General features: G+C 42.9%; 1 protein-coding gene and 1 pseudogene across 2 annotated transcripts in view; one reads left to right on the top strand and one right to left on the bottom strand.

Moving 5' to 3' along the window:
- Window positions 1-25,673, top strand: part of LOC128409548 (zinc finger protein OZF-like) — a 317,248-nt gene that overhangs the window by 195,365 nt on the left and 96,210 nt on the right. The window lies entirely within an intron of this gene.
- The window catches only part of LOC128408879 (zinc finger protein 420-like), a 31,927-nt pseudogene that overhangs the window by 4,077 nt on the left and 2,177 nt on the right, over window positions 1-25,673 (bottom strand).

Here is a 25,673-nt window from a genome sequence, read left to right as displayed (position 1 = left end):
GGCCAGAGCAAGGGCCAGAGCAAGATAACGAGACCCAGCTTTACAGCTGTGAAACATAGCAGGTGCTGCTGAGTTGTATTTGATTAAGGTGTGTCAGCATTTGGGTGTAGTATATAAGGAGCAGCACCTAGCTCTCCCATTACCCTGGGGGATGGGTTGGTGGTTGGGTCTGGTTTGGTTGTTGATGTATTTAGTGTAAATGGAGTTTTTGTTTTTCTTATTAAAACCTTGTTTAAGTTATTTTTGAGTCCTTTTTTTTTAATGCATGGTCTCCCCAGCAAGCTCTCTGCAGCACTACCATACTGCAAACAGCCAACAAGGTCAAGGTTTTGAAAATGGTATAGGTGCAATTTATTCAGAACAGAAGGCAAAATTAATTGTGAACAATGTAGTGACAGAAGAGTTTAAGATTGAGAAAGGGACACGACAAGGCTGCCCAATTTCTCCATTGCTCTTTATATCGGTCCTTGAGGTTTTGTTAAATATGATTAGAAAGGACCAAGAGGTTAAAGGTATACAAGTGGGAGGTAACAGTACAAGCTGAAAGCATTTGCTGATGACTTAGTATTGACTTTACAGGAGCCAGAATCTAGTACTAAAAGGGTATTGGAATTGATTCAAGAATTCGGACAGGTAGCAGGTTTTAAGTTGAACAAGATGAAAACTAAAGTTTTAGAGAAAAACTTAACTGTGAATGAGAGAGAGAAGTTTCAGGAGGAGACAGGACTAACATTGGTTAAGAAAGTGAAATATTTAGGGGTTAACATGACTGCCAAAAATGTGAATTTATTTAAGGATAATTATGAAAAATGTTGGATCGAAGTGAAAAAGGATTTAGAAATATGGACAAATTTGAAGTTATCATTGTTAGGCCGAATTGCTGTGATAAAAATGAATGTGTTGCCAAGGATGTTGTTTTTGTTTCAAACATTGCAAATTTTGGATAAGATGGACTGTTTCAAGAAGTGGCAGAAAGATATTTCCAGATTTGTTTGGCAGGGCAAGAAGCCTCGAATAAAATGTAAGATATTAACTGATGTCAAAGAAAGAGGTGGATTTGCCCTGCCAGACCTTAAACTTTATTATGAATCAGCTCCTTTTTGCTGGCTGAGAGAATGGCTGCTTCTTGAAAACACTGACGTGTTGGATTTAGAAGGCTTCAATAATGCATTTGGCTGGCATGCATATCTGTGGTACGATAAGGTAAAAGCACATAAAGCGTTCAAAAATCATATTGTTAGAAAAGCATTGTTTAATGTTTGGATAAGATATAAGGATTTGTTAGAAAAGAAAACCCCAAGATGGTTGTCACCAATGGAAGCGAAGGCACAGAAAAAACTCAATATGGAGGCCAAATGGCCGAAATATTGGGAAATTCTGGAACAAGATGGAGACAGAATAAAACTACAGAGCTTTGAAAAATTGAAAAACAAAGTGCGATATTGGCTCCATTATTACCAAATAATGGAGGCATACAATTTGGACAAAAAAGTTGGCTTCCAGGTAGAAAAATCAAAATTGGAAACAGAATTGTTAGATTCAAAAATCAAGAATTTGTCAAAAATGTATAACTTGCTGTTGAAATGGAACACTCAGGATGAAATGGTAAAATCAGCTATGATCAAATGGGCGCAAGACATTGGACATAACATAATGATGGCTGACTGGGAACAGTTATGGACCACAGGTATGAAATTCACGGCATGTAATGCCCTAAGAGAAAATTTAATGAAAATGATTTATAGGTGGTACATGACACCAGTCAAGCTTGGAAAAATTTACCATTTGCCCAACAATAAATGTTGGAAATATAATGAGACTGAAGGTACTTTCACCTTTGGTGGACATGCCCAAGGATTAAGACATTCTGGGAGATGATTTATAATGAAATGAAAAAGGTATTCAAATGTACCTTTCTGAAGAAACCAGAGGCCTTTCTCCTGGGCATCGTGGGCCAATTGGTGCCAAAGAAGGATAGAACTTTCTTTATGTATGCTACAATAGCAGCAAGAATACTTATTGCAAAGTATTGGAAGACACAAGATTTACCCACCCGGGAAGAATGGCAGATGAAGGTAATGGACTATATGGAACTGGCGGAAATGACTGGCAGAATCCGAGACCAGGGAGAAGAGTCGGTGGAAGACGACTGGAAAAAGTTTAAAGACTATTTACAGAAATACTGTAAAATTAATGAATGTTAGAAAAATGTGGGAATGAAGCTATATGGCTTTAGTAGAAATGTTATAAGGAATTAAGTATAAATAGATTATTAGAGTATTAAAGGAGAAAATAAGGTTAGAATATGTTAAGATAATTATAGGATAGAAAACAGAGGAAGATGGAAAGGAATTGCTGAAACAATTAACAGAAGTGGAATACAAAAAGGGAGGTGTGAGGAGGTCGTTGAAATAAGTGAATGAAAGATAAGATATTGAAATTGTTTGATGTGTTTTAAACTGTTTTTATTTTGTTTTGTTAGTCTAATGTGTTAGTGTTATGTAGTGTTTTTATGTTATGTTATGTAGTGTTTTTGTATTGTATTGTATTGTTCATTCTGTTTTGTTGTGTTTAAATTGTTGGAAAAGTAATAAATATTATTTTTTTAAAAAGAGAGAGAGAGAGATGTGAGGCCGTGCTATAGTTTTCATTGTTTTTGTTTGCTGGTATTAACTGAGATATTGCTTGGCTTTTATCTGGGATGGATTTTGTTCTGGCACGATCATTGAATCCACTCCATCTCCAATCACAACTTATATTATGATCCAACAGGGATCCTTACTGAGAGAGTCCATGATCCCACGATTCTCCTCCTTGACTTCTTTATGCTGAGCTCTCTGGTCAGGATCCAGCAACGTCCACGCCTTGTCTGTGAAACAAACAGCAACATCTTCACCCGAACACTCCTCATCAGAAGTTATTTCAATCTTGTTGGTCAAAATTTAAATTGACAGAGGTGGCAAGAATACACAGAAGAATTATACCAGAAAGATATGGATGTCTCGTACATCCCAGGTAGTGTGGTTGCTGACCTTGAGCCAGACATCCTGGAGAGTGAAGTCAAATGGGCACTGCAAATAACAAGGCCAGTGGAAGTGATGATATTCCAGCTGAACTATTAAAAATTTTAAACAATGTTGCTGTTAAGGTGCTACACTCAATATGCCAACAAGTTTGGAAAATCCAGCAGTGGCCAGAGGATTGGAGAAGATCAGTCTACATCCCAATGCCAAAGAAGGGCGGCGCCAAAGAATGTTCCAACTACCGCACAATTGCACTCATTTCACACGCTAGCAAGGTTATGCTTAAAATTCTACAAGGCAGGCTTAAGCCATATGTGGACCGAGAACTCCCAGACGTGCAAGCTGGATTTCGAAGGGGCAGAGGAACCAGAGACCAAATTGCAAACATGCTCTGGATTATGGAGAAAGCTAGAGAGTTCCAGAAAGACATCTACTTCTGCTTCATTGACTATACAAAAGCCTTTGACTGTGTCGACCACAGCAAACTATGGCAAGTTCTTAAAGAAATGGGAGTGCCTGATCACCTCATCTGTCTCCTGAGAAATCTCTATGTGGGACAAGAAGCTACAGTTAGAACTGTAATTCCAAGCCGGAATTAAGATCGCTGGAAGAAATATCAACAACCTCAGATATGCAGATGACACAACCTTGATGGCAGAAAGTGAGGAGGAATTAAAGAACCTTTTATTGAGGGTGAAAGAGGAGAGCGCAAAATATGGTCTGAAGCTCAACATGAAAAAAAACGAAGATCATGGCCACTGGTCCTGTTGTGACGTGGGGTTTGTGATTTCAGCTCTCTTGACATAATATGCTGGAGACAGTTCTGTAGTAACACTTCTTTATTAAAGCAAACAAGACTGAGATCTGAGGAGGGGAGAGCTACATTTATAGGGACAGGGAACTAGCTAGAAAGGATACATTTTGGAGGGAACAATATCAGGCAATCACAGTCCTGCCTTTTGGAGGAAACCAATAAGACAGAGGATCCAAATACAGCAGCTTAAATGAACCAATAGTAGCTGTACCCTCTGGAACCAAAAGGCAGTTACTTTACCCTAATGCAAATACAGACAATAATAATACAGATATAAAATCCTTTGACTCAATACACAACACCCCTCCCCCCCTAGTGAGCACAGCAGACGTAATCTCTCAGGTACTGTGGGGTCCTACAACTTCTACTTGATCTCCTGACAACAGGTGTTGCCGGTTCTGGATTGGATGTTACCTGTGGTAGGGGGGTGCTATAGGGGTTTCGTCAGGAACAGATGGAGTCCCAGACATCGCAGGGTCCCCTACCTGTACCTCGTCATCCTGAGGACTAGCAGACCCTGGTTCATTTGCTGAAGCCCCTGGTGACTGCACCTCTGGGCCATTTTCACTCTGGTCTTGCAGCTCTGCGTCGTTAGCCAGGGATGAATTATCTGACCCCTCCCTGCTGAGCGCCCGGCGCCTCAGCTGATCTATATGTCTCTTCCAAACTTGCCCATTTTCCAAGGTCACATAATAGGACACAGGTCCACTAGTCTGGGTGACCACACCAGCCACCCACCGCGAACCTCGTGAATAGTTCCTCAACCAGACCAGATCTTCAGGGGCGAGATACCTCGTTGTGTCAGCCTCAGCCTGGGGGGTTGCTCTTGAATTACGGTTTGGCATTTTATCCGGGTGGACATAATCCAGCACCGTTACCAGTCTTCTACCCAAGAGCAGCTCAGCTGGCGACTTGCCCGTCGCAGTACACGGCGTCGCATGCTGCAAAAATAACATTCGTGCGATGCGAGCTGACCAGTTACCCTCCATTAAGCGCGCAAAATTAGCTGTCAAGAAGGAAAAAGAGAACTTTGTTTCTGCTGTCTCTGCTGGATATATTTGTTGCAATTTGGTTATATTTTGTTGAAAACAAGGAAGAACTGATACAAACTAACTTGATTTTTGGATTTGAACTGGAAAGAATATTAAGTTACCAAAATCCCTCTAGAGGGGGATTTGGGACATTACAAGAATGGCTGGAGGAGGGAAAATTCAGGCTGGGTTCGACAGAGTTTTTGTTCTCTTGGGAAAGTTACAAGGCCAAATTGATGTTTTGGCTACAAATGTTGCAACTCTGAACTTAACAGTAAATAACATTACTGAATTTGATAAGGATTTGACTCAGGAAGCCCATGCAGCTGGACAAAAAGAGAAACTTGAGAATTTTGAGAGTGTGGAGAAGGAGACATATGTTGTTCCTGAGGAAAAGGAAGGAGGAGCTGTAATTTTGCAGATGACAAAGGAGAGCCAGAGGCCTGACATGATGGCTACAAAGGAAAATAAGAAATTGAACCAGAGGCCTGACATGATGGTTACAAAGGAAAATAAGTACTGGATGATGAAAATCTGGTTTGAATTGGAGATTGAAGAATGGAGAGATCTCCTTATGTGGAGATCTGAAGACCTATGGATTACAAATTTGATTAAGGTGGAAGCTGGAGCTTTCGGGACAATTGGACTTAAAAGGAGTAAGAAACAAGATTCGGGCTCCACTTTTAAGTATGGAGGTCTGGCTGGAAGAAACATGGACCTTATTGGGACAGAGCTTCTCCGAGATCTGGTGTTTAATACTAAGGACTATCAAAAAAAACCGGCAGAGAGGAACTGAGAGAGAATTAAGAGCCTCGGACGTGAGGTCTCCAGGCTGATAGTAGATTAAGACTGATGGACATTTGCTGGGGATCGAAACCGGGAAAGGGGGTGGTGGGGTCTGGGAATCCAAAGGGTGTACAATTATAATCTGTTTTTTATTTTGTTTTGTTATTAGTATGAAAATTGGGGAATTCGTGGAAGGGAATTTGGGTCGACTTTAGAAAAAGGCTTTAAGAATGAGCACTGAGGTACAAATATTGATGTTTATAAGTTAAAATTGGTTTTTCTAAAATGAATTAAATATAAAGGTTAAAAATTGGGGATAAGAACTTGTTGAACTAACAATTTGAATTGGAATATAAGAAGGGGAGGTGTGGGGAAGTCAGGGAAATATGTTATTGAAAATATGGATTTGTAAATTTTATGTGTTTTTAATTTTTTTCTTTTTTCTTTTTTGATTTTTCGTATTAATGTGGAAAATTTTAATAAATATTTAATAAAAAAATAATTCTCAAAAGTTTATTATTATTATTAACTTTTCATTAATACTTCTCCAATTGATACAATACCAAATCTTGTCACATTATAATACAAAAAATAAAACCATGTTCTGGCTGGCCAGGAGAATTTTTTTGTTTGTTTCTTGTTCCTACTTTTCTCTCTCTTATTTCCAATATCATACCGATTTTAATGCTTCATTTTATCTTGACAGCCACTGGTATGCAACTTTCATCATATTTAACAGATCTATATGTAAATTTACATGCAAGATGAACATTTTGCTCTTCTTGTTTTTCGGTGCAGTCCCTCCTCAGAAGGCCCTATTTCGTTCCACCGTCTTACCTTCCAGGACTCTGGGCTGTCTTCCAGCTTTCCTTTGTTAAAATTAAGACACATGTAATGTATTTTAATGAACTGATATTTTCCCAAACCGAAGAATCTTCTGTAAGAGACCACACCGTGGGATATATTTCACAGTTAATAATTGTTCGGTTCCTCTACAATCCAAGCTTGCTCCCCCTGGGGCCTAAGATCAAAGATTCATCTTCACTTTATAAATCCACATACGACAAAAGTCCATGCAAGCAGATGTGGTTTCCTGTGTGAAATATTCCCCAGTTGTAATCTGTCGGTTGTCTTCAGCCCCCTTTGAAAGGGACCCTTTTTTTTCTAATGTGCCTTCCTTTGCGCCGTTTTAGCATCCCCAGCCAAAAACATATTTAATCATGTATTTGAACAAAGTCTCTCCATATCTTCAAACAAGCTGATACCTTGCCAATAATAATTAGAGCCCTCCACAAAGGACTGCGCCATTAAACATCAAATTCTCTAGTTTTTTATAAAGTTTCACTTGCATTCCATTTCATTAATTGACTCCTTCTCCATGAGGCTTGCCATATCATGAAGTAGCTGTCAGTACTGCAGTGTTTCATTCTTTCATTGCACAGTGTGACATTGTGCCTTTAATTGCCTAATTACCTAATGTATTGTTGTGTGAGAACGGGAGCGATTTCTATATCTCCTCCTCCTCCCCTCTGGTCCTTGCATCTGGCTTTGCTGAAGGATACGGCTGCGTGAGTCAGCTCGTCGCTCTGTTGACTTATTATCTTTTTGATGCTGCATTCCAACCAGAGTCTGCTTCTGCTGTACTCTGCTACTACAGGCGAAGTTCCTCACCATTCGGACAAGTGAGGGAGGGCGTTGGCCCAACAGTAGCAAGTATAAGCAAAGATGAGACGCTCACCTCACATCTTCTGTAGCAGAGCGACAAAAGTCCTTTCAAAGTCCGAATTCAAATCTTTGTTGAAAAACAGGAATGCTCCCGCTCATGGCGTTGGCATTGGAGAGTGTCCAATTTGTGCAACGCTAAACACCCAGCGCCCCTGCCTCCACTGTAGCGAGCGGCAGATATCGGACGGCGTGCGGGTGAAGGCACATCCGCCCCATCCCTGCGGGGTTCAACAGGGATAATTACCTCCAGATTCATCATTTAATTGCACGACTGGGGTCCGGTGTCCTGGGAAAGCAGCCAAACGCCATAGGCCATCACACCGGAAGTCTTCTCCAAAGTCTTTTTTATATTTTCTCTCTAATTGTAAGAGCTGACAGTGAAAAGGAACTCTCTCAGAAGGGGGTGGACCTTCATTGGGGGGTTTTAAGAAGAAGTTGGATGGTCATGGATGCTTGAAATGAGATTTCTGGAGGGGGTTGGACTAGTTTCTGAATCTATAATTCTATACTTCACCCTGGTGTGAGATCTTAAATTGACTTTTGAACAAGTGAAATTTTATACACATACCATGTGCTGATATGCTTTCAACCCTGTATTAAATATTTGTGGGTCATGAATGAATCTTTTTCCACATGCCAAACACTAAACCATTTTCTCTCTTGTATGGATTCTTTGATGGGAAGTGAGACTGGTGCTACGGCTGAAGCTTTTCCCACATTCGAAGCACTGATAGGGTTTCTCCCCTGTATGAATTCTTTGATGAGAAGTGAGACTGGTGCTTTGACTGAAGCTTTTCCCACATTCGAAGCACTGATAGGGTTTCTCCCCTGTATGAATTCTTTGATGGGAAGTGAGATCACCACCCTGACGAAAGCTCTTTCCACATTCGAAGCACTGAAAGGGTTTCTCCCCTGTATGAATTCTTTGATGCAAAGTGAGACTGTGTCTGAGACGAAAGCTCTTTAAACATTCCAAGCACTGATAGGGTTTCTCCCCTGTATGAATTCTGCGATGGGAAGTGAGGCTGGTCCCCTCCCTGAAGCTCTTCCCACATTCCAAGCACTGATAGGGTTTCTCCCCTGTGTGAATTCTTTGATGGGAAGTGAGATGACCCTTTCGATTGAAGCTCTTTCCACATTCTCTGCACTGATAGGGTTCCTCCCCTGTATGAATTCTTTGATGGGAAGTAAGCGGGGCCCTGTGACTGAAGCTCTTTCCACATTCTGAGCACTGATAGGGTTTCTCCCCTGTATGAATTCTTTGATGGGAAGTGAGTTCACCACTCTGACGAAAGCTCTTCCCACATTCGAAGCACTGATAGGGTTTCTCCCCTGTATGAATTCTTTGATGGGAAGTAAGATGGGCCCTGTGACTGAAGCTCTTTCCACATTCGAAGCACTGAAAGGGTTTCTCCCCTGTATGAATTCTTTGATGGGAAGTGAGTTCACCACTCAGACGAAAGCTCTTCCCACACTCCAAGCACTGAAAGGGTTTCTCCCCTGTATGAATTCTTTGATGGGAAGTGAGTGTCGCCCTTTGACAGAAGCTCTTTCCACATGCCAAGCACTGATAGGGTTTCTCCCCTGTATGAATTCTTTGATGAGAAGTGAGACTATCCTTCCAATTGAAGTTCTTTCCACATTCTCTGCACTGATAGGTTTTCTCCCTACTCTGTGTTCTTTCGTGTGAAGTGAGGCTATTCCTTTGAATGAAGCTCTTTCTTTGACAGGAGGTGGACTGGGAGCTTTGACGGATGTTCTCTGCACACTCTGAATATTTATATGACTTCTCCACTATGTGGATTCTGTTGTGCTCCCCCTTGTTCTTCCCTTCTAATTCATCACCATCTGCAATGAAGAGAGAAGCTAATTAGAGCCTCAGGAGGAAATGGGAGCTCCAGATTATTGAACAATGTTAATGAATGCTTGTGACAGAGGAAGAACTGAAGAGAATGAGATTTGAGACTTTGAGAATGAGACTTTGTTTAGGAATGAAGAGGTGACCAAGAAGGCCCAAAAAACTCTAAGAGACTATTTTGAGATAAATATGAATACTACAGTGGAAAAAAGAGTAATTTGGGACGCAAGTAAAGCGGTTATGAGAGGATCCTTAATACAACAGAATGCAATTAAGAAGAGGACTCAGAATGAAAAAAAGGATAAAATCCTGGGGAAAATAAAGGAAGGAGAGAAGAAACTGAGAGCAAAACCAAAGTCACAGGAGATCCTGAAAGAGATAAAGTTATACCAAGTACAATATACGAAGCTGATGAATCAGGAAATAGAATGGAAGATTAAACAGATGAGGCAAAAGTCATTTGAATCGGCAAATAAGTGTGGAAAATTGTTGGCCTGGCAAATGAAAAAAAGACAGAAACTCAATACTATTACGAATTTGGAAGTGGAAGGAAAGAATATACAGAACCCAGTGGAGATTAGGAAGTGTTTTCAGAGGTATTTTAAACAACTTTATACATAGGAGAAGCAGAAAGAAATAGACATTGATCAATTTTTGAAAATAAATGGACTACACAAAATCTCTCAGGAAAAACAGTTAATGTTGAATTACAAAATAACGGATCAGGAGGTGGAAGGGGCCATCCAGAACATGCAATTAGGTAAATCTCCAGGACCAGATGGTTTGACTTCAAGATATTACAGATCTTTGAAAGAATGGATAATACAACCATTGAAGGAAGTCTGTAATTAAATATTGGAAGGGAGAAGGGCACCAGAGTCGTGGAAGGAAGTTTACATTACACTTATACCGAATACAGAGACTGAAAAGACACAGCTCAAAAATTACCGCCCCATATCGCTGCTTAATGTGGATTACAAAATCTTTGCAGATATTTTGGCTAAAAGATTTAAAAAGGTGTTAGCAGAAGAAATTCATAAAGACCAAGCGGGCTTTCTCCCGGGCAGACATTTGTCTGACAACATGAGGAATATAATTAATATCCTAGAAAAACTACAAGTGAATATCAATACTAAGGCAGTTCTGATATTTGTGGATGCAGAGAAAGCCTTTGACAACATTTCTTGGAGTTTTATGAAGAAGAATCTACAGGAGATGGGGGTAGGTCTGTTGAATGGTTTCTTTAAATGTAAAGGTTCATCATTGTTCCACCCGATGTGTATGTCTTTAAGGGGCCAGAGCAAGGGCCAGAGCAAGATAACGAGACCCAGCTTTACAGCTGTGAAACATAGCAGGTGCTGCTGAGTTGTATTTGATTAAGGTGTGTCAGCATTTGGGTGTAGTATATAAGGAGCAGCACCTAGCTCTCCCATTACCCTGGGGGATGGGTTGGTGGTTGGGTCTGGTTTGGTTGTTGATGTATTTAGTGTAAATGGAGTTTTTGTTTTTCTTATTAAAACCTTGTTTAAGTTATTTTTGAGTCCTTTTTTTTTAATGCATGGTCTCCCCAGCAAGCTCTCTGCAGCACTACCATACTGCAAACAGCCAACAAGGTCAAGGTTTTGAAAATGGTATAGGTGCAATTTATTCAGAACAGAAGGCAAAATTAATTGTGAACAATGTAGTGACAGAAGAGTTTAAGATTGAGAAAGGGACACGACAAGGCTGCCCAATTTCTCCATTGCTCTTTATATCGGTCCTTGAGGTTTTGTTAAATATGATTAGAAAGGACCAAGAGGTTAAAGGTATACAAGTGGGAGGTAACAGTACAAGCTGAAAGCATTTGCTGATGACTTAGTATTGACTTTACAGGAGCCAGAATCTAGTACTAAAAGGGTATTGGAATTGATTCAAGAATTCGGACAGGTAGCAGGTTTTAAGTTGAACAAGATGAAAACTAAAGTTTTAGAGAAAAACTTAACTGTGAATGAGAGAGAGAAGTTTCAGGAGGAGACAGGACTAACATTGGTTAAGAAAGTGAAATATTTAGGGGTTAACATGACTGCCAAAAATGTGAATTTATTTAAGGATAATTATGAAAAATGTTGGATCGAAGTGAAAAAGGATTTAGAAATATGGACAAATTTGAAGTTATCATTGTTAGGCCGAATTGCTGTGATAAAAATGAATGTGTTGCCAAGGATGTTGTTTTTGTTTCAAACATTGCAAATTTTGGATAAGATGGACTGTTTCAAGAAGTGGCAGAAAGATATTTCCAGATTTGTTTGGCAGGGCAAGAAGCCTCGAATAAAATGTAAGATATTAACTGATGTCAAAGAAAGAGGTGGATTTGCCCTGCCAGACCTTAAACTTTATTATGAATCAGCTCCTTTTTGCTGGCTGAGAGAATGGCTGCTTCTTGAAAACACTGACGTGTTGGATTTAGAAGGCTTCAATAATGCATTTGGCTGGCATGCATATCTGTGGTACGATAAGGTAAAAGCACATAAAGCGTTCAAAAATCATATTGTTAGAAAAGCATTGTTTAATGTTTGGATAAGATATAAGGATTTGTTAGAAAAGAAAACCCCAAGATGGTTGTCACCAATGGAAGCGAAGGCACAGAAAAAACTCAATATGGAGGCCAAATGGCCGAAATATTGGGAAATTCTGGAACAAGATGGAGACAGAATAAAACTACAGAGCTTTGAAAAATTGAAAAACAAAGTGCGATATTGGCTCCATTATTACCAAATAATGGAGGCATACAATTTGGACAAAAAAGTTGGCTTCCAGGTAGAAAAATCAAAATTGGAAACAGAATTGTTAGATTCAAAAATCAAGAATTTGTCAAAAATGTATAACTTGCTGTTGAAATGGAACACTCAGGATGAAATGGTAAAATCAGCTATGATCAAATGGGCGCAAGACATTGGACATAACATAATGATGGCTGACTGGGAACAGTTATGGACCACAGGTATGAAATTCACGGCATGTAATGCCCTAAGAGAAAATTTAATGAAAATGATTTATAGGTGGTACATGACACCAGTCAAGCTTGGAAAAATTTACCATTTGCCCAACAATAAATGTTGGAAATATAATGAGACTGAAGGTACTTTCACCTTTGGTGGACATGCCCAAGGATTAAGACATTCTGGGAGATGATTTATAATGAAATGAAAAAGGTATTCAAATGTACCTTTCTGAAGAAACCAGAGGCCTTTCTCCTGGGCATCGTGGGCCAATTGGTGCCAAAGAAGGATAGAACTTTCTTTATGTATGCTACAATAGCAGCAAGAATACTTATTGCAAAGTATTGGAAGACACAAGATTTACCCACCCGGGAAGAATGGCAGATGAAGGTAATGGACTATATGGAACTGGCGGAAATGACTGGCAGAATCCGAGACCAGGGAGAAGAGTCGGTGGAAGACGACTGGAAAAAGTTTAAAGACTATTTACAGAAATACTGTAAAATTAATGAATGTTAGAAAAATGTGGGAATGAAGCTATATGGCTTTAGTAGAAATGTTATAAGGAATTAAGTATAAATAGATTATTAGAGTATTAAAGGAGAAAATAAGGTTAGAATATGTTAAGATAATTATAGGATAGAAAACAGAGGAAGATGGAAAGGAATTGCTGAAACAATTAACAGAAGTGGAATACAAAAAGGGAGGTGTGAGGAGGTCGTTGAAATAAGTGAATGAAAGATAAGATATTGAAATTGTTTGATGTGTTTTAAACTGTTTTTATTTTGTTTTGTTAGTCTAATGTGTTAGTGTTATGTAGTGTTTTTATGTTATGTTATGTAGTGTTTTTGTATTGTATTGTATTGTTCATTCTGTTTTGTTGTGTTTAAATTGTTGGAAAAGTAATAAATATTATTTTTTTAAAAAGAGAGAGAGAGAGATGTGAGGCCGTGCTATAGTTTTCATTGTTTTTGTTTGCTGGTATTAACTGAGATATTGCTTGGCTTTTATCTGGGATGGATTTTGTTCTGGCACGATCATTGAATCCACTCCATCTCCAATCACAACTTATATTATGATCCAACAGGGATCCTTACTGAGAGAGTCCATGATCCCACGATTCTCCTCCTTGACTTCTTTATGCTGAGCTCTCTGGTCAGGATCCAGCAACGTCCACGCCTTGTCTGTGAAACAAACAGCAACATCTTCACCCGAACACTCCTCATCAGAAGTTATTTCAATCTTGTTGGTCAAAATTTAAATTGACAGAGGTGGCAAGAATACACAGAAGAATTATACCAGAAAGATATGGATGTCTCGTACATCCCAGGTAGTGTGGTTGCTGACCTTGAGCCAGACATCCTGGAGAGTGAAGTCAAATGGGCACTGCAAATAACAAGGCCAGTGGAAGTGATGATATTCCAGCTGAACTATTAAAAATTTTAAACAATGTTGCTGTTAAGGTGCTACACTCAATATGCCAACAAGTTTGGAAAATCCAGCAGTGGCCAGAGGATTGGAGAAGATCAGTCTACATCCCAATGCCAAAGAAGGGCGGCGCCAAAGAATGTTCCAACTACCGCACAATTGCACTCATTTCACACGCTAGCAAGGTTATGCTTAAAATTCTACAAGGCAGGCTTAAGCCATATGTGGACCGAGAACTCCCAGACGTGCAAGCTGGATTTCGAAGGGGCAGAGGAACCAGAGACCAAATTGCAAACATGCTCTGGATTATGGAGAAAGCTAGAGAGTTCCAGAAAGACATCTACTTCTGCTTCATTGACTATACAAAAGCCTTTGACTGTGTCGACCACAGCAAACTATGGCAAGTTCTTAAAGAAATGGGAGTGCCTGATCACCTCATCTGTCTCCTGAGAAATCTCTATGTGGGACAAGAAGCTACAGTTAGAACTGTAATTCCAAGCCGGAATTAAGATCGCTGGAAGAAATATCAACAACCTCAGATATGCAGATGACACAACCTTGATGGCAGAAAGTGAGGAGGAATTAAAGAACCTTTTATTGAGGGTGAAAGAGGAGAGCGCAAAATATGGTCTGAAGCTCAACATGAAAAAAAACGAAGATCATGGCCACTGGTCCTGTTGTGACGTGGGGTTTGTGATTTCAGCTCTCTTGACATAATATGCTGGAGACAGTTCTGTAGTAACACTTCTTTATTAAAGCAAACAAGACTGAGATCTGAGGAGGGGAGAGCTACATTTATAGGGACAGGGAACTAGCTAGAAAGGATACATTTTGGAGGGAACAATATCAGGCAATCACAGTCCTGCCTTTTGGAGGAAACCAATAAGACAGAGGATCCAAATACAGCAGCTTAAATGAACCAATAGTAGCTGTACCCTCTGGAACCAAAAGGCAGTTACTTTACCCTAATGCAAATACAGACAATAATAATACAGATATAAAATCCTTTGACTCAATACACAACACCCCTCCCCCCCTAGTGAGCACAGCAGACGTAATCTCTCAGGTACTGTGGGGTCCTACAACTTCTACTTGATCTCCTGACAACAGGTGTTGCCGGTTCTGGATTGGATGTTACCTGTGGTAGGGGGGTGCTATAGGGGTTTCGTCAGGAACAGATGGAGTCCCAGACATCGCAGGGTCCCCTACCTGTACCTCGTCATCCTGAGGACTAGCAGACCCTGGTTCATTTGCTGAAGCCCCTGGTGACTGCACCTCTGGGCCATTTTCACTCTGGTCTTGCAGCTCTGCGTCGTTAGCCAGGGATGAATTATCTGACCCCTCCCTGCTGAGCGCCCGGCGCCTCAGCTGATCTATATGTCTCTTCCAAACTTGCCCATTTTCCAAGGTCACATAATAGGACACAGGTCCACTAGTCTGGGTGACCACACCAGCCACCCACCGCGAACCTCGTGAATAGTTCCTCAACCAGACCAGATCTTCAGGGGCGAGATACCTCGTTGTGTCAGCCTCAGCCTGGGGGGTTGCTCTTGAATTACGGTTTGGCATTTTATCCGGGTGGACATAATCCAGCACCGTTACCAGTCTTCTACCCAAGAGCAGCTCAGCTGGCGACTTGCCCGTCGCAGTACACGGCGTCGCATGCTGCAAAAATAACATTCGTGCGATGCGAGCTGACCAGTTACCCTCCATTAAGCGCGCAATGGATTCTTTGGCTGTTCTTACCATGCGCTCAGCCTGCCCATTGGAGGATGGGTGAAAGGGCGCGGATGTGACCCCTCTTATGAAGTTATCAGCCAAGAATGCCCTGAATTCTTGGGATACAAAAGCTGCCCCATTATCTGATACAATGGTCTCAGGTAACCCGTGGGTTGCAAACAGCTGCCTCAACACCTTGATTACGGCAGCTGATGCCATGCTAGGGACCATCGCCACTTCTAACCATTTGGATTATGCATCGACGATAACCAAAAAGACCTTCCCCTGGAAGCAAAATCTAAGTGCAGCCGGCTCCAGGGAGATCTGGACTGCTCCCACCAGTGAACTGGTGCTCTGGCCACTTCTGGCCGCACCTCTTGGCATGCCTTGCATGTTCGTACCCATTGTTCTATGTTCTGGTCCATTCCAGGCCACCACACATAACATCGGGCTAGCGACTTCATCCTGACCATTCCCGGGTGTCCCATGTGAAGCGTCTCAAGAACCCTGTTTCTCAGTGGTGCTGGGATGATCACCCTATCTCCCCACAGGAGACAACCCTTATGCATGGACAACTCGTGCTGCCTTGTCGCATAAGGCCTGAATTTGTCTTCATGCGGACCACCTGGCCACCCCCTCCCCACCCAAGTGAGCACACGGGAGAGAACAGCATCTTTCCTCGTTTTCTCAGCTATATCAGTAGCCGTTACAGGAGCCCCCGGAAGTGTTTCCAGCATCATTATGTGCTCCGCTGGAGCAGGATCCTCATTGCTCCCGCCAGGAAGAGGCAATCGACTCAGCGCATCAGCGTGGCACAACCGTTTCCCCGGCACATGGGTCAAGGTGTACTGGAACCCGTTCAGGAATATAGACCAACGCAACATTCTGGGGGAGAGAATTTGTGGCGTTTGTTTGTTCGGGTTGAACAACCCTAACAGTGGTTTGTGGTCCGTTTCAATGGAGAAATGGCGACCGTACACATAATCATGGAACTTTTTGATTCCTGCCACAATTGCAAGCGCCTCTTTGTCAATTTGAGCATAGTTGCGCTCCGTGGGCGACAACGTACGGGAATAGAAAGAGATGGGCTTTTCCGACCCATCCGGTTCCCTATGACTCAGCACCGCCCCCAGGCCGTATTGAGAGGCATCACATGCCAGGACCAGCGGCTTCGACTCATCATAATGAGCAAGGACGCTCCTGCTACTCAGCATTCCTCGCAAGGAGTCAAAAGCCTTCTGCTGCCCCTGCCCCCATCGCCACACATTCTTTTTCTGCAACAGTCTATGTAATGGTTCAGCTACCGAAGCTTTCTGGGGTAAGAACGAATGATAAAAGTTAATAAGTCCCAGGAATGACTGCAACTCCGTCTTGTTCTGTGGTCGTGGTGCCTCGATGATGGCCTTAATCTTAGCATCTGTGGGGTGGATGCCTGATGCATCAATTTTAAACCCCAAGAAATCCACAGTTGGCACCCCAAAACTGCATTTTTCCTTTTTCAGTTGCAACCCCACCTCCTTGAACTTGAGCAACACTGCACGGAAACGCGCAACCAGTTCCTGTGGGTCTTTTCCAGCAATCAAAACGTCATCAAAAAATGGCAAGACCCCCGGCAGACCTCTTAACAGGCGTTCCATGAGCCCTTGAAAAATCCCTGGGGCCACACAAACTCCAAATTGTAATCTGTTAACTCTGAACGCCCCTTTATGTGTGACAATAGTCTGTGCTTCCGCTGATTGCGGGGTTACTGGCAGCTGTTGGTAAGCTTGTGCCAGTTCAATTTTGGCGAACACCTTGCCCCCAGCCAGTTTAGCCAACAGATGTGATACGACTGGAATGGGGTATGAGTTTCCCCTGAGTGCCTTATTGATAGTACATTTGTAATCTGCACAGATCCTGACTTCCCCATTTGCTTTAAGGGGCGTGACGATTGGAGTCTCCCACTTAGCAGAGTCCACGGGTGAGAGAACTCCCTGCTTGACCAATTTATCCAGCTCTGCTTCGATCTTGGGTTGCAGTGCAAATGGCACTCGCCTTGGTTTGAGTCGGATTGGGGCCACCCCAGGGTCCAATTCGAAGTCAACTGGGGGCCCTTTACAACAACCCAGTTTTCCATTAAAGAGACCAGCAAATTCTTTGCATAATGCCTCGCTCATCTCAGGGCAGGTTTGGATTGAATTAAGCCCTGATATACTCAGTCCCAGGGCGGGGAACCAGTCAGTGCCCAGGAGACTGGGGCGACTGCCCTTCGCAATCACCAGTTTGAGTACCGCCTGTTTGTCCCGGAACTGTACTCTCACGGCACACATTCCCATGACATGGATGCGGCCCGCTGAGTATGACTGCAAAGTTGCTGGGAAGGGTTCCAGAGGGGGCAACTTACCCCTGGGGAAGAATGTCCTCGCGGTCTGGTCCGACACGATAGTGAATCCAGATCTGGAGTCCACCTCCATGTCGCACAGCTGACCCTCAATCTTCACCTTGACGTGTGCCTTGCCTTGCGCTGGAAACTGCACGACCCTCCCGTTGATCTCCGTTACGTAGTGGCAGTCCTTTAGAACATGGTTTGCCGTGGGCAGTCTGCGATGCTCCAGTCTAGGTGCTCCTGTCGCTCCCAACGCCGCCGATCTACAGACCCTGGAAATGTGACCTGTCTTCCCGCACGTCCGGCACATAGCATCCCGGAAACGACAACTCTTCCGCTCATGGTTTCCGCCACAACCAGGGCACCTGCCTCGGTGATCTTTGTGCACTGTGCAGGCCTGATGCACTGACTCGACCCCACGGACTGGGCTTTGGCTCGGAGTAGCCTCTAGCTCGTCCATGGCATGCGCAACTTCTATCTGTGGCTTAGGGGCCTTGCGACTGGCATCAAGCTCCTCTCTTTCATAATTCTCCGTGGCGGTGGCCTCCTTCAAGGCTGAAGCAAGGGTAACCTCTTCTTTAGCCACGATGCGTCTTCTGGCTTTCTTGCTGCTCAGACCACCGATAAACTGATCCAGGAGAGTCTCTTCCAGATCTTGGAAGTTGCAGTGCTGAGCGAGCTTCCGCAGTTCAGCTAGAAATGCAGATACAGACTCCCCAGCACGCTGCTGCCTCTTATGAAACTCCATCCGCCGGGCCATCTTGGTCTCAGTAGGTGCCAAATGGCTTGTCAGGCAGGCAAGAATATCTTTGAGAGGCGTCTCACTTAGCTTCGCTGGAGCAAGCAATGCCTTGGCCAGCTTGAAGATCTCAGGCCCACAGTAGCTCAGGAATGTGGCCCTTCTTTTGCTGGCATCGGTGATCCCTTGAGCCACTGCGAAGAACTCGAAGCGTTCGACGTAGTCTTCCCACGTGTGGGGCTCTGGTGGCTGGAAGGGCTCCAATACCCTTGGATTCTCCATTGTCCTGTGGGCAGGGTCGTCTTCTCAGCTGGCCAGTGAGTCTTGTTCTTAGCTACAATCCGGACTCTGAGGCAGGGCTGCGTTTAACCGCTCCTCAGCATTCCGGATCCCACCTTCTTCGCCAGTTGTTGTGACGTGGGGTTTGTGATTTCAGCTCTCTTGACATAATATGCTGGAGACAGTTCTGTAGTAACACTTCTTTATTAAAGCAAACAAGACTGAGATCTGAGGAGGGGAGAGCTACATTTATAGGGACAGGGAACTAGCTAGAAAGGATACATTTTGGAGGGAACAATATCAGGCAATCACAGTCCTGCCTTTTGGAGGAAACCAATAAGACAGAGGATCCAAATACAGCAGCTTAAATGAACCAATAGTAGCTGTACCCTCTGGAACCAAAAGGCAGTTACTTTACCCTAATGCAAATACAGATAATAATAATAATACAGATATAAAATCCTTTGACTCAATACACAACAGGTCCCATCACCTCCTGGCAAATAGAAGGGGAAGAAATGGAGGCAGTGAGAGATTTTATTTTCTTGGGCTCCATGATCACTGCAGATGGTGACAGCAGTCACGAAATAAAAGACGCCTGCTTCTTGGGAGAAGGGCAATGACAGGCCTAGATAGCATCTTGAGAAGTAGAGACATCACCTTGACAACAAAGGTCCGTATAGTTAAAGCCATGGTTTTCCCAGTAGTGATGTATGGAAGTGAGAGCTGGACCATCAAGAAGGCTGATCGCCGAAGAATTGATGCTTTTGAATTCTGGTGCTGGAGGAGAGTCTTGAGAGTCCCATGGACTGCAAGAAGATCAAACCTCTCCATTCTGAAGGAAATCAGCCCTGAGTGCTCACTGGAAGGACAGATCCTGAAGCTGAGGCTCCAAGACTTTGGCCACCTCATGAGAAGAGAAGACTCCCTGGAAAAGACCCTGATGTTGGGAAAGATGGAGGGCACAAGGAGAAGTGGACGACAGAGATCAAGATGGTTGGACAGTGTTCTCGAAGCTACAAACATGAGTCTGACCAAACTGCGGGAGGCAGTAGAAGACAGGAGTGCCTGGCGTGCTCTGGTCCAGGGGGTCAAGAAGAGTCAGACACGACTAAACAACTAAACAACAATATATACAACTTACAAGTATCAGTTACAGATAGGTAGCCGTGTTGGTCTGCCATAGTCAAAACAAAAAATTTTTTTTCCTTCCAGTAGCACCTTAAAGACCAACTAAGTTAGTTCTTGGTATGAGCTTTCGTGTGCATGCACACCTGCACACGAAAGCTCATACCAAGAACTAACTTAGTTGGTCTTTAAGGTGCTACTGGAAGGAAAAAAATTTTTTTGTTTTAACTTACAAGTATATTCAACTCTGATCAAAAGAAAGGATTTGCAAAAGAAGATTCGAAATTTAAAGTCACAGTGATACAGAATAACAAGAAATTGTTATCCCAAACCTATCTTTTATTGGACTGGGAATTGATGGAGGAAGAAGAGAAAGAAACGATGATTAAATGGTCCCAGGATCTCAGACATACTATCTATCTAGAGCAATGGGAGAAACTCTAGCGAGAGGATATACAATTTACTGCCGTATACACAATTAAAGAACATTTTGTAAAGATGTTCTATAGGTGGTACTTAACGCCAGTTAAGGTGGCAAAGATATACAAATTAAAATCCAACCTCTGTTGGAGATGTGATGGAGAAATAGGAACAACAATACATATGTGGTGGAGGTGTGAGGAAATTAAGAAATTTTGGATAGCAGTACACAAAGAACTAAAGAAAATGTGGAAAATATCAATAACAAAGAAACCAGAGAAATATATCCTTGGATTGATAGTTGATGAGATACCTCGGGGGGGGGGGGGAAGAATTTTTCTATATGCAAGTGCAGCTGCTAGAATAGTGATTGCTGCTAGGTGGAAGTCACAAACTATGCCCACAAAGGAGGAATGGATTTGTAAACTAAATGAATATTTAATTCTGGCAAAATTAACTGCTATAATAAGAAATCAGTTGAATCAAAAATTAAAAAGGAGTGGAAATGTTTTGATGAATATATGGCAAAATCTTGCTCAAAAAAAGATACGCTAATATGCCTAGATTAAAATGTGAAGTACTGGATGGAAGACAAATTAGTAAGGAAAGATAATAAGAATATGTAGATGATTTGAGAAGGTTGTAGAATGCAAAGATTATTGCAAATTTTATAATGTGGAGGAAATCGAGTGGGGGCGGAGGGAAGTGGGAGGAAGGAGAAAAGGATATGATGGATTGAGGAAATAGAAATGTAAATGTATGGGGTGATGGGGAGGAAATGGTGTTGGCTTTGGTACATCTGTATTGTAATACAATATGTGAAAACCAATAAAAATTAAAATAGAAAAATATTTAAATTTATATGTAAATCTTTCTTCACTTTGAACCCCCCTCCCATTTTCATGATAAGACCAACTCTGTATTGTTTCATTGGTAACAGAAGAGGAAAAATGACTATTACTCACTTAAACAAAGCACAATGGCCACAATTGCTTCAGTCTAGGCATTTGGCTCTGCGATGCTGAATGTTTTTTAAAAAAAGAGTCGTGGGTTCTAGTGCTGCGTGATGGATCAGTGCCTGAAATTGGTAGTCAAAACAAAAAAAATTTTTTCCTTCCAGTAGCACCTTAAAGACCAACTAAGTTAGTTCTTGGTATGAGCTTTCGTGTGCATGCACACTTCTTCAGATACACGGCTACCTATCTGTAACTGAAATTGGTAGGGCATTCAGATCACAGAACTGGTTTTAGACATTTTGAGCTGCCAATACATCGCATAGGCGGGGAGCTGTGCTGTATTCCTAGCTCAAATTGCCTGCAGATGACAAAGGCGCAGGCAGGCAGGCAGGCAGGTGGGGGAGCCCGAAAAGGTGCCCCCCTTCTCCATCTCCATCCGCCTGCCTGTCTCCCCCCACCCCTAGCTGAGGAAGCCCCAATTCCTAGAATCATAGAATCATAGAGTTGGAAGAGACCACAAGGGCCATCGAGTCCAACCCCCTGCCAAGCAGGAAACACCATCAGAGCACTCCTGACATATGGTTGTCAAGCCTCTGCTTAAAGACCTCCAAAGAAGGAGACTCCACCACACTCCTTGGCAGCAAATTCCACTGTCAAACAGCTCTTACTGTCAGGAAGTTCTTCCTAATGTTTAGGTGGAATCTTCTTTCTTGTAGTTTGGAACCATTGCTCCGTGTCCGCTTCTCTGGAGCAGCAGAAAACAACCTTTCTCCCTCCTCTATGTGACATCCTTTTATATATTTGAACATGGCTATCATATCACCCCTTAACCTCCTCTTCTCCAGGCTAAACATGCCCAGCTCTCTTAGCCGTTCCTCATAAGGCATCGTTTCCAGGCCTTTGACCATTTTGGTTGCCCTCCTCTGGACACGTTCCAGTTTGTCAGTGTCCTTCTTGAACTGTGGTGCCCAGAACTGGACACAGTACTCCGGGTGAGGTCTGACCAGAGCAGAATACAGTGGCACTATTACTTCCCTTGATCTAGATGCTATACTCCTATTGATGCAGCCCAGAATTGCATTGGCTTTTTTAGCTGCCGCGTCACACTGTTGGCTCATGTCAAGTTTGTGGTCAACCAAGACTCCTAGATCCTTTTCACATGTACTGCTCTCAAGCCAGGTGTCACCCATCTTGTATTTGTGCCTCTCATTTTTTTTGCCCAAGTGCAATACTTTACATTTCTCCCTGTTAAAATTCATCTTGTTTGTTTTGGCCCAGTTCTCTAATCTGTCAAGGTCATTTTGAAGTGTGATCCTGTCCTCTGGGGTGTTAGCCACCCCTCCCAGTTTGGTGTCATCTGCAAATTTGATCAGGATGCCCTTGAGTCCATCATCCAAGTCGTTGATAAAGATGTTGAATAAGACCGGGCCCAAGACAGAACCCTGTGGCACCCCACTAGTCACTCTTCTCCAGGATGAAGAGGAACCATTGATGAGCACCCTTTGGGTTCGGTCAGTCAGCCAGTTACAAATCCACTGAGTGGTAGCATAGTCAAGACCGCATTTTACCAGCTTCTTTACAAGAATATCATGGGGCACCTTGTCAAATGCCTTGCTGAAATCAAGGTAGGCTACATCCACTGCGTTCCCTTCATCTACCAGGCTTGTAATTCTGTCAAAAAACGAGATCAGGTTAGTCTGACATGACTTATTTTTCAGAAATCCATGCTGACTATTGGTGATCACAGCATTCCTTTCCAGGTGCTCACAGACTGTTTGCTTAATGATCTGCTCCAGAATCTTCCCTGGTATTGATGTCAGACTGACTGGGCGGTAATTATTTGGGTCCTCTCTTTTCCCCTTTTTGAAAATAGGGACAACATTTGCCCTCCTCCAGTCTGCCGGGACTTCGCCTGTTCTCCAGGAATTCTCAAAGATGACTGCCAGTGGTTCTGAAATCACATCTGCCAGTTCTTTTAATACTCTTGGATGCAGTTCATCTGGCCCTGGAGACTTGAATACATCTAGACTAGCCAAGTATTCTTGTACTATCTCCTTAGTTATTCTGGGCTGTGTTTCCTCTGCTGAATCATTTGCTCCAAATTCTTCAGGTCGGGCATTGTTTTCTTTATCGGAGAAGACTGAGGCAAAGAAGGCATTGAGGAGTTCAGCCCTTTCTGTGTCCCCTGTTTGCATTTCACTATCTTCTCCTCTGAGTGACCCCACTGTTTCTTTGTTCTTCCTTTTGCTACGAACATACCCATAAAAGCCTTTTTTGTTGCTTTTAACCTCTCTAGCAAGCCTGAGTTCATTCTGTGCTTTAGCTTTTCTGACTTTGTGTCTACACGTGCTGGCTATTTGTTTGAATTCCTCTTTGGTGGTTTCCCCCCTTTTCCATTTTTTGTACACATCCTTTTTTAATCTTAACTCAGTTAAAAGTTCTTTAGATAGCCACCCTGGCTTCTTTAGGCACCTTCCATGTTTCCGTCTCATTGGTATTGCCTGAAGTTGTGCTTTTACTATCTCCCTCTTAACAAACTCCCAGCCATCATGAACTCCCTTTCCTTTTAGTATTACTGTCCATGGGATTTCACCCAGCACTTCCCTAAGTTTTATGAAGTCGGCTTTCTTAAAGTCGAGAAATTGAGTCCTAGTATGCTTGGCTGCTCCTTTCCGCTGTATAGTAAACTTCAGAAGAGCATGATCACTCGCGCCTAATGATCCTTCCACTTCTACCCCGCTAACCAGGTCATCAACATTGGTTAGGACCAGATCTAAAATGGCTGTTCCTCTTGTTGCTTCTCCCACTTTCTGGACAATGAAGCTGTCTGCAAGGCCAGTGAGGAATCTGTTTGACCTTATGCTCTTGGCTGAGTTTGACATCCAACAAATATCCGGGTAATTGAAGTCCCCCATTACTACTATCTCCCTTCCTTTTGCATGCTTGGCCATCTGTTCCAGGAAGGCATCATCTATGTCCTCCGTTTGGCTTGGGGATCTATAGTAAACTCCCACAATGAGGTCACTGTTATTCTTCTCTCCCTTAATTTTGACCCAAATGCTCTCACTTTGGCTTTGAGGTTCTAAATCTTGGATCTCTTCACAGGTATACACATCCCTGACATATAACGCCACTCCTCCTCCTTTCTTGTCTGGTCTGTTTCTCTGAAATAGATTGTATCCCTCCATTATTACATTCCAATCGTGGGACTTATCCCACCAGGTTTCAGTGATGCCTATTATGTCATATTTAGTTTGCTGTACCAAGAGCTCAAGCTCATCTTGTTTATTTCCCATACTTTGCGCATTAGTGTACAGACATTGAAGTCCATTAATCATTCCCCCGTGTCTCTTATTTAAGGATTTTTTCCTCCCACCACTAGGTCTGCGTGCTGTTTGCTCCATTCGGTCTATGACATTTGGATGATCATCTTCATCAATTGATAGACTCCTACCTTCAGGAGCACTGTCTCCCTCCCCCACATTAGTCAGTTTAAAGCCCTCCTGATGAGGTTTCTGAGATTTTTTGCAAAAACATTCCTACCAACCGTTGTGAGGTGCAGCCCATCGCTTGCCAGAAGTCCATCTTCAAGAAACTGCATTCCGTGATCTAAGAATCCAACCGTTCCTGTTTACACCATTTGCGAAGCCAGTTGTTCACTTCCACTATTTTTCCCTCTCTCCCTGGGCCACGTCGTTCAACTGGGAGGACAGATGAGATGACAATTTGTGCATTTAATTGCTTCAATTTCCTGCCCAGAGCCTCGTAATCTCTTTTGATCTTCTGGAGGCTATTGCTTGCAGTGTCATTGGTTCCCACATGAACCAAGAGGAAGGGGTATTTGTCAGTGGGTTTTATGATTCCTTGCAGTCGTTCAGTTACATCTTGGATCTTAGCCCCGGGGAGACAGCACACTTCCCGAGACATCTTGTCAGGCCCACAGATCACTGCTTCTGTTCCCCTCAGTAGGGAATCCCCTATCACCACTACACGCCTCCTCTTAGGTCTGGTCGGGGTTCTTCCGTGAGCTGTCCGTTCCAAGGTCGCCTGCACATTCCCTGAAGACTGCCTTTGCTGCTCGTCTTCATATACCTGATCGACTGTAATGAGGGAGAGATCCTCAAATGGAGTCTGCTCTTCGTCTTCCATGCTAGGGGAAAGGACCTCAAAGCGATTGCGTATTTCTAAACAATCAGAGCGAACCCTGGGCCTCCTACTTCTTTGAGTCACGTTTCTCCATATATCTGGCTCCTGTGTTGGTGAACTAGCCTCCTTCTCAGGGGAGTCCCCTGTCTCCTCCTTGGTGGAGACGGTGTGCTCTGTTGCTTCCAAGAAGAGCTCCAGCTCTCTAATTCTTTGGAGCGTAGCTACACGTTCCTCTAGTTGCTGGACTTTGTCTTTTAAGAGGGCAATCAACATGCAAT

This window comes from Podarcis raffonei, chromosome 2 (genome assembly GCF_027172205.1).
Source record: "Podarcis raffonei isolate rPodRaf1 chromosome 2, rPodRaf1.pri, whole genome shotgun sequence".
Taxonomy (NCBI): Eukaryota; Metazoa; Chordata; class Lepidosauria; order Squamata; family Lacertidae; genus Podarcis; species Podarcis raffonei.
This window is presented reverse-complemented; position numbering and strand designations above follow the sequence as displayed.